This window comes from Pseudopodoces humilis, chromosome 14 (assembly GCF_049639895.1).
Source record: "Pseudopodoces humilis isolate 2021_Gansu_Grassland_sample_001 chromosome 14, ASM4963989v1, whole genome shotgun sequence".
Lineage (NCBI taxonomy): Eukaryota > Metazoa > Chordata > Aves > Passeriformes > Paridae > Pseudopodoces > Pseudopodoces humilis.
Window position 1 is genome coordinate 18,552,120 of NC_142213.1, and position 10,055 is coordinate 18,562,174.

General features: G+C 45.1%; 1 protein-coding gene across 2 annotated transcripts in view; it reads right to left on the reverse strand.

The window, feature by feature from the left end:
- Nucleotides 1-9,435, reverse strand: part of GARRE1 (granule associated Rac and RHOG effector 1) — a 57,383-nt gene extending 47,948 nt beyond the window's left edge. The window contains exon 1 of one of the 2 annotated variants that reach the window (XM_005530125.3): nt 9,368-9,435. The gene's annotated coding sequence lies outside the window, so the exon portion shown is untranslated. Of the gene's footprint in view, nt 1-8,506; nt 8,640-9,367 lie in introns of those variants that run through there. The other variant, XM_014258878.2, reaches the window with a different exon arrangement.
- Between the last annotated feature and the right edge of the window lie 620 nt (nt 9,436-10,055).

Consider the following 10,055-nt stretch of genomic DNA (forward strand, 5'->3'; position numbering starts at 1 on the left):
ATTTAAGTGATATTGGCAAGTGTTTCCCTCCTCTGAGGGTTATTCTACAGCTGCAATTACCATTCCCTGCTTTTTTTTTTCAGACTTTGTTAAGTGGGTTCCTGAGATCTCCAGGTTTGGACTGTTTCAGACAGAAACCCACCATCCTTTGGTGAAAACACTCCCTGCCTGTGACAGTGTAAGGGCAGGGAAAGCCAGTGAACTACAGCACTTAGGTCAATGGTGTGAAGTAAAAAGAAATTTTAAAAAACCCCTCAACACAAATCCTTAGCAACAGCTAAATAAGGGATTTTAAGTCCACTAAGGCAACAGTGCTCTGAGGCACGATGAGGTTTTTCACATGCTGCCGAGCACAATAATCAATATTCACACAGAACTACTTGCATTTTTGCCTCAAGTCTACTGTTCCAAATTATACCAGTTTAACTTTGCCCACATTAGAATTCATTTTACAGAAAAATATTTAGCATAGACACAGCACACAAGATGCCCTGCCTTCATATTATAATTTATTCTTCAACACACTGAACATCTGAATCAAAACACAGCACACCTTCCTAGGAACACTCGTGATTATGAAGACTGGATCACTTACAAAGCTTTAAGTTAAAGGAAAAGGAGCATTATTATGTAGTGCTGAAAATTTTGTAAACTATACTTCCCCTTGTTTTTCTTGGTCTTTCATTTCATGTGCAGCAAAATACAATCACACAGCAGAGAGGAAAACTCATGCTCCAGATCAGAATATATCAAATAGCACATATGCAAAGAAGATACAATATATTACCTCCCTGAAACCACAAGAATTTTTGGAAAGAAGCTGCCTCATCTGTCCTACAACAATTTCAGAACAAAATACAGACACAACTTTTTAGCAGAAAGCAACTGACTGAAATACCTTATTTTCTCCTGTTTCAGAACACAACTTAAAATACCAGTAACAACATATTACATCAGACAGAGAAAAGCACCCACCAGCTGCAATGTGAAGCTGAAAACAAACCCATAAAAATGTGAATGTCTCAGGAAAAGGAAAAAACTACAACATCAAGCCAAACATTGTCAGTCATATAAAACCAGCAGTAGTCTTCTTCAGCTCTCATACTGCACAAAGTTAAGGGCCATGAAGGCCTTGCAAGTGAAACACAGCAAAAGATGCTGAAACACAAGAGAAGGCAGTCTAGACAGACATTTCCATCAATAATCCCCCTAAGTGCAAGGGAATAATGAATAAGGGGGTAAGGGTGGAGGAGCTTGAAGAACAGCAACATGCCAACCTACAGACACATCCTCAGAACCTGCCTTGAGAAGCTTCATTTAAAAATCACTGCAAATTGTCACAACCTCCCCCATCAATGCACTGCACAAGCAGCAAACTGCAGCTGTTTAACAACAAATTAAACTTACAGATTGTACTTTAAAGCCAGGGGAGCTCCTCAGCCTTGCCCTCTGCTGCCCTGAGCCACAGCAAATCCCACACCGTGTTTGTTCACCCAACACATCTAAGCAAAGAACACCCTTCAGAAACATGCCCAAACACACAGAACCACCTGGCTCCTCCTGAGTCTGTTCCTGTGATCTGACAGGGACCTGATGGTCACTGTAACATGGAAAAGGAGGGCACACACAGAAGAGCTCTCATCTTCTAACCCTTGTTCAGCAGAAGCACAAGTACAGAGCAAAATATGGTCTGTTACTCATTTGTCTGACTGCATCAGACAATCCCAATCAAACCTCCTACAACCCAACCATTCCAGAAGCTAAGATTGGAAAAAAAAACCCAAACAAACTCTTTTCCTGCTGTATCTTCAAAGGAAGAAAATGCACTTTACCCAAAAAACATTGCCCTAAATCTTGTGTGTCAACTACAGATTTAATCTATCATACCAATTCACCACCACAAAAATGTAACATTCCTATACAAAAACAAAAAATGTATCATTAGTGGTTTTCAACAGATTTCATATCCAGAAACATTTGCAGAGCAATGGATTCGCTTACCCAGTCAAAGAACTTTTCTAACCACTAAACCAAGCAACAGATTTACTTCAAAATAGCACGGATCAGACGTACCACTTTTCCACAAGGAAAAAACTCCCAGTGCACTTGACCAGAGACTGCCAAACCAGACCATGTACTGTCCCACAATCCAGCACTGGTCTTAAAACTGAAATAGTCATTTATGTGAAAGACAACACTTAAATTAGGGTTGACAACCTGGGTCTGTGCTGTTTGTTTGCTAAGAAGAAGGTGTGAATAAGTGTGTGGTAAATTCATAGGCAAATTTTATATAAAATTTGCTACTTATTGAAGTTATTTTATAATACCTGCCTGAAACTTTAAAATGTTTACTCCTCTTTGGGCCTGGAATGAGGTCAAAGTGTTGAATTCAACATCACAATCTGCTGCCCTGGAAATTATTGCAATGTTTACACAAAGAAGTTTATGATTAGATCTAACAGGATTGCTCAAAAAAAAAATGTTTTCATTCTTCTTCTGAAAGCAATACAAGACAGACAGAAAGACTCTTGAGTAGGGACTTCTCCAACATTTCAATACAGAACCAAGCATACTCCCAGAAGCAGAATGTTGCTATAACACTCTGTTTTTCAGGGTTTCGTTCTAACAATTGGCATTTCCTTCCAGAACTCAATAAAATTTTCATCAGCATAAAACAAAAATAAGCCACAGAATTAGAAGTTCACGTACACTTCCATTATTTTAGAAAATTTAATTTTTAGTTTAGTTAATTTTTAGTTTAACCTGCTCCTTTATCCATAAACTTCAGCAGCTTCTCTTCAAAAACAGCCAAAAACAAGTGTAACACTACCAAAGCCTTAACCTCATTGCTATCAGAAGATGTGCATCTATTTACACTGCTGGAAGGACAATTTATTTGTACGGCACTGTGAGTTACTAAAGCATGCCAAGTTTGCTCTCTGTACATAAAGAATGTCCAAGTACCCACTCACACCTCTGCTCTCCTGCCAACAACAGCACTCTTGGTTTCATCTGCATCATGCACAACTGAACTCAGTATAACAAAATTCTGATCATTACCAAGTTTCTGCATTCTCTTTTTTTATTTAGTAAATTAAAAGTTTCAGTTTTTCCTAAAGAATACATGCATATTCAGCAGAAGATCAATTTTTCATCACAATATTAAAGTTTTTGATTGCATCACTTGCTTGCAAATGCTCATCTCTTATAGCAAAAAGGGTTGATCTTATTACCTTAATATTTAAATATTTGCAAGCTGTGTTGCTCAGCCAAGAAACCACAAACACTTAACCATGTATTTGGTAAGAGGCTAAATAAAGTTTATTCTGCAGCTCACAAACATGCACTGATGAAGCAGGATTCTGTAACAACATCTTTGCACAGTTTTAGTTAACATTACTCTGCACCACCTGGCCTTAACTCCTGCTGGGGCCAAGAACTGCAGACCACTAAACACAAGCAGAATTGCTACTCCCCCCTCCCACCAAGGATCTTCTCATGATCTTTCCATCTCTTACAAAACACAGAGGCCTCTAACAAGTGATGAACACCTGCATTCATTTTTACCTGCATTCGACAGATATGGTTTATTCTGAGCATTTGCAGATGACAAACTCATCCTACACTGAAGTTCCCCTGAAGAAGAACACACAGAACTGGAAGAATAGCATTTTTAGGTACCCTCTTCCCACCCTCTTCCTCCTTCCACATAATACAATACCATCTGGCGCAAGGCTTGCAAATAGCATTCGAGAAATATTTTTAAATACCCACCAGAAAGAGGTTTCCTCAAATCTTTTGGTCTGGCACAGAATTACATTTACCCATTGTGATCCTTCCCATGTGATTCCCCAGTCTCTTACTGCACCTGTGAGGATGCAGACATGAGAAGAGTCTTTCAAGAAGAGGAGTGTCTCTGTGTGCATCCTTCCCAGGCACTACAGCTCTCTCTGCTTTTCAGCAATTTTGTTACAAGATCATATAAAAAGAGTATCTGGATTCTTCAGGATAAGATTGCCAGCTTCAAATATTTTCAAAGAACTTTTAAAAATAACACCTTGTACTTAGACTCTTAGAAAAAGATCTCCAGATTTTCCTGGAATGTGAGCTACAGACATTCAGGTGCTTTATCTTTCTCCAGGGAAGTTCTTGTGCTTGGACTCAAAGTGTTCCCATGTACACAGCCAACTTCTGAGCAGGAAGTTCAACTTTCATTAAAAAATACCTAGGAACATCGCTCCTGGTATGAGACAAATCACGTGGACACACTTCAAAGGATCTAGTTTTACCCCGGCAAATCCAGAGGAATTCCCAACACCATCCAGAAACTCACAAACATACCAGGTATGACAGTCAGGTAATCTACTTGGGAAACTAAAAACACTCAGTTACTGACAGGATTAGAGATAAATTTCATTGGTAGACAACCCTCACATGAATGAATCACACTAGAGATGCCTGTGGAGAAATGGAAACATGGTCCAGCACCATCCCTTCTTCCTGCTCTTCTCCTGCCCTCTCCTCTACAACTCATTCTATACACTGCTTTAGAGTTCCCAAAATGTCTTAAAATAAAGCATTAAAGAAACAAAGTTAAATATTATTATTTCTATCAAGGGAAACAAACTTTCTCTTACGTTCAGAAGCTGTTTAGGTAGAGGAGATTTATTCTGTTCCCAGATTGCAGAGTACGCGACACAGAGTCCAAGGAATTTTCTATAATTGGACAGTACCATTTAAATGTCAACTTTGAGTGCACAACTAAACAAGAGTCACACCTAAAATACTGTTATTAAACAGCCAGTTGACATGTTCCCTTACAGCATTCTAACCAGCACATAGGTAGTACCAGGAAAGAACAAAAATAGAATATCTCAACACGAGGAGTGACCGACAGGGTGGTGGAAGACTTTCCCTGCTGAAATTTTCCAAAGAATCTTGTGCAATTAGCACAACTGTCTTGTGCAATGCTGTTGTACAGAAATGCTTATCAGAAAATGTTAATGCCTAACAAGTACCCCACTGTAATATGACTCAATAAAGCAAAACAGAGTCACATCAACCCCAAACCACCCCAACCACTTGAAAAAGCAGAAAACTGTTAGGAAAGCAGCAACAAAAGCCCACAAAGAAAGAACAGTGAAAATCTAGCTAGCCTAAACCAGAAAATACTCATCAGATATTTCAGAGAGAAAACGTTACTAAAAATATAAGCAGGAATTGGTCACAATTTAGGGAGGTATTGTAAAGATAATAATAAAAATAATTCCCAAGGCATTACTTTGTCTGATGTGACCCTGACAGTAAAACATGGGCAGTTACTCTACAGCATAAATTATTTTTAAAATTTTTGGTTTGCTTTTTAACTAATGCAGCAAAAAAATCTATCTACCAGTGCTATCGTGTTCTCCTACAAGGGCTTTCCTTAGAAGGAAGAATATTTATTTCCTTAGTGAAAATGGTTCTTCAAAGCCAAGTCCTAGAATATCACACTTCCAACTTCAGTTGGATAAGCTGCCGTATGTTATCACCAGACTGAAGCCAATTTGCCATCGATGGAATGCAGGATCACAGCTGGGAAAATGCCTGACGTGCTGCACAGCCTCTCAAAGATGCCTGAAAGCCTCACAGAGCCTCAGCTACTCCCACCTCAGACCCACCCATGCACTCAGACATCCCAGGACTCCCTCAGCTGTACCTGGAGTCCTTTGCACTCCCCTTTTTCTGTCATTCTTCAAAGTCTGACCAGCATTTCTAAACCTTCTATTCTGTTTTTTATCACAATCACTCCTTTTTTCTTTTACTCCAAAGCGCTCCAGCCTCAATCCCTGGAAGTTGGTTTGCCTCATGCAAAGCTTGTGACCTTAACAGAACCACACAGATCAAGTCCCCAAAATTTCTCTTAAGTAACCAACACACTAATTCATTAATTACAGCAGGGTAAGACATGATTGATATTCCAAGACCACAGTTCTCAAAACAATTTGTCTTGTCACATTAGAGCTCTTCAAAGTGAAACACACCTCATTACCACCAAAATTATAATTTTGAAGTTTCATTTAAAAAAACCTTTTTTTCTCTCCTTGTTTTAATCACCATTTTGACAAAATTCAAGGACTGGACTAAACCAGTTTATCCACAGAACACTACAAGACTGGAATCCTATCAGACCAAATTGGCAACTAACCTGGCAAAGCAGAATTTGTGAATGGAATGTGTCCTATTCTCCCACACACTCCTTAAGGGTCTCTTTGATGGCTGAAAGAACAAATGTCTAAACAGCTCCTGATGTAAAATTGTCATGAGGTACATAAAGAGCAGAAGAGAAGAAACACAAAGCCAGAAGTTCAACAAGCACAACTTCAGGCTTCTTCTCAGGGAGTTTGGAACCCATCTCTAGCATATTCTCCTTAATTTTCAAAATATTTCTTTATCCTACAAGCCAGAATTTCAGATTTTACACATATCAAGACACAGGACCTGCTATGGTTTAAATCCACAGTCCCCATTAAGTTTCCAGCACGTACAAAATCCAAACAGAACCTGGAATGTGCCACGGCCCAGGAGCATGGGATTGCCTGCAGCATCACTTGTTGTCCAAAGGCTTGGGAAGGGTATCCAGAGCCATCACCAAGCTCTAGGAGGAGCAGAGCAATTGCAACACAGATTTTTGTCAAGGGCAGCAGCACCAGCCCCAGCACAATGCCCTGTGATGAGGTTACCCGTGCTGCTGGAAATGTCATCTTTCATGTATGACATAAATGCCTTCTGTAGCTACTAACAATACCCTGGCATTGTCTGCAACACGTAAGGTGTTCCACTGGCTAACACCCAATTCCAGTAATAATATTCTGTCTACCTACAACCACAAGAAAATACTCATTCTCAGCCCCAACTGGTCCTGCAGCACAACAGCAAGCTCCTGAGAGCTGCCACACTCCAGCACCTTCTGCATCTCCTCGTGCAGTTATCTGTCTGCAATGATCAGACACTTCTCCAAAACTCTAGAAACACCTTGAGATTACTGGGAATAAAGGAGCTCTTTTCATACAGCACAATTAGTCATATCAGCAGTGAAAGCTATTTTGAGCAGCACCCATTAATCACTATCATTAGCAGGATTTCTGGTGTACCAGCATTCATTGTACCAAGAACAAGTCTTTTCCTATTACAGTACTACCACATAAACAAAAGCAGCAGCACAATTTCTCTTGACATAACCCTGTTTTGAGTAAAGCAAGTGGCAGTAAAATGACTGTCAGTGTCAGGTTTAAAGAAAAAGCTTGCTTAGGACAGAAAAATACAATTGTTTTGCTGCAAAGAAAATCCAGCCATCATTTGTATGCTGGGGGAGAAGTGGTGTTGAAAAATAATAAATAGTGGGAAGAAGTGGGGAATAGAGATCTCAAGCTGGAGACTGCACACCCTCAAAAAAACAAGATGCCAGTGACCAAATCCAAGCTGATGCCCAAGAAGCAGAAGAAACCTAGATTTCACTTTTAAATGTCAGTAGCCTATATCTGCCTTATTATATTTTATGAGGGATTATTTACCTGTTAGCCAAATTTCAGAGTCTCAGAACAGACTTTCAACTAGAAAAATATTCCCTGTACACATTATTTCTAGTTTCCTAACCACCCTGAGTAACTCCTGATGCAGAATGAGGAAGGCCAGCAGAAGCATTCCTGCCTTACACCGACCAAGGAACACGTACATTTGACCTGAAACACACCTTCACCACAGATTAAATACTTAGAAAGTTCTGCTGGGAAGGAAAGAACAGAAAAAACAGGAAGAAAGAAAAACCTCCTGCAAGTCTTGAAACTCGGAAAACTCGCCATTCTTTACAGAAGGGTCCAGCTTTATCTTCTGTAGAAACATTGCCTGGTAGAAGACTCGAGCCAAGTGCAAAATGATGTTGGTGCCCACGATACACAAACAGCACCTGTGCACACAGCAAAATGGGCCAACACTGCTGATCCCATGAGCTGCACACCAAAACCTTCATGTGGCCAGGAGCCACACAACACATACCACACACCTCAGAGAGGTGAGGGAAGGGGAGCTTCAGCCGCCTGTGCCCACAGAATACAAAATCAGTTCCTCAAGAGCACCACTACCTCTTTGCAGACAGCACTGGGCTGAGGAAAACAGAAACATCCAGCAACAACCGCCTTAAAATGCACAAGCTGTAGATTTGAGATTGTCCAACAGCCACCCCGGCAGTTAGAGATGCAGTGCCATTTTGGGAACCAAGCCTCAGCCTTGTGCCAGCTGCGTGTGCCTCCGAAGACACCGCATGAGCCACTTTGTAGCACCGAGTTTATTGCAGCCACGCACCACTGAGGTATGGCCAGACACCTGTGCCTCTATAAAAACAGCAATGATAATAATAACGGCCAGTTTATACCTGTAACAGGGTTTATAATCTCACATCAAACAAACAAATAAGACCTTCTGACTGCTTTCAAGGTCCTAAGCCGACATTCACCCGACAAATACATACCTCTACCATTTCCTCTCCGCTCAAACGGATAAAACCCCTCAAGCAGGGACAAGCAAGGGAACATTAGTAAAGTTTTAAGCTACAGCCCAAAATGCGTTATCCTCTTCTGCTGGCAGCTACCATATGCACACAACATAAGGCTCGGCAACAACAAGCGGCACTTGCAGCTCGCATCAGGTGAGCAATCTGTACGCAGCCCCTGCAGCGGCCGGGGACGCCGCTGCCCGCAGGCCCCGGGCCGGGGGCGCGGAGGGGCCCGGGAGCCCCGAGCCCGGCCGGGCTTTGGGCGGCGCCGCTGCCGCCCTGCCCGGGGAGCTCCGGCCGGCGCCGCCCGGGAGAGGCCGCGGGGGGGGCCCGCCCCGGCGCCGGGGGCCGGCGGGGCCGGGCCGTGCGGGCGCCCCGGGCCACCGCGGAGCAGGAAGGTGCGCAGGAATTCCCGCAGGCGCAGTCCCGGCCCCGCCGCGCTGCCCGGGCTGCCCGCACACGGGTCACGGTGGGGGGAGGGCGGCCGCAGCCCCGACACCGCCCCGGGCTGCCCCCGACACCGCCCCGGGCTGCCCCCGCCGCACGGCCGGCACGGCCCGGCCCCGCCGGGGCACCGCGGCCACGGTCCCGGGCACCGCCGCCTCGCCTCCCCCCGGCCGGGGCTCCCCCCTCTCCCCGGCCCCAGCCCCCGCCGGCGCCTCCCGAGCGGCCCAGGGGCTGCCCCGGGCGCTGCCGCCTCTGCGCCGCGTCCCCCCGGTGCCGCGGGCGCTGCCAGCCCCGTGCCCGCACGGCCGGGCCCGCGGGCCGCGCTGAGGGGCGGGGGCCGAGCCGGGCCGGGCCGCGGGGCTCGGCGGGGACGGCGCGGAGCTCACTCACCTGCCCGCGACAGCCCCGGGCCCCGCGCCGAGCGCTCCGGAAACGGCGGGGGGTCCCCCGGGGCCGGGGGGGGGCCGGAGAGGGGCGGGCGGAGCCGCGAGTGACAGGGGGAAGGGGCGGCGGGAGCGGCGGGCGGCGCCGACAGCGGCTGCGGCGACCAGGGGACAGCAGGGGACGGGCGGGGAATGGCAGGAGACGGCAGGGAACGGCAGGAGAGCAAAGGGGACGGCAGGGAACGGCAGCGGCGGGGTCCGGGCGGGGGGCACGGAGCGCCCGGGACCGGCCCTAAGTGTGGGGCGAAGAGCTTGAGGGGCGGCCTGGCGGCACAAAAAGGGAGAATGGGATGAATTAATCAGTGAATATTTTATACGAGCTTAAAATTGTGAGGGTTCTCGCTCGGGTGTTTTGGGGTCAGATGCAGGGTCCCGATTCGGGAGAGCCGTTCGAGATGGAGATTGCCAGCAGCACCTGCAAAGCTGTGTATTCCTCTTCTGTCCAAAGTCACTTGGTGAACAAAATGCAGGATTCAGCACTGGTGTTCAGTGCATTTATTTGGGAATTAAGTAAAATGCACAAACATCATCTCAAACTGATCCCTTTGACATAGTTGTCACGGTGCTGCCAGCTTTAGGAATTGTTCAGAAATAGGCCTGGTCTAGGGTGTGAGTGTAAACTGGTTCTGTATTAT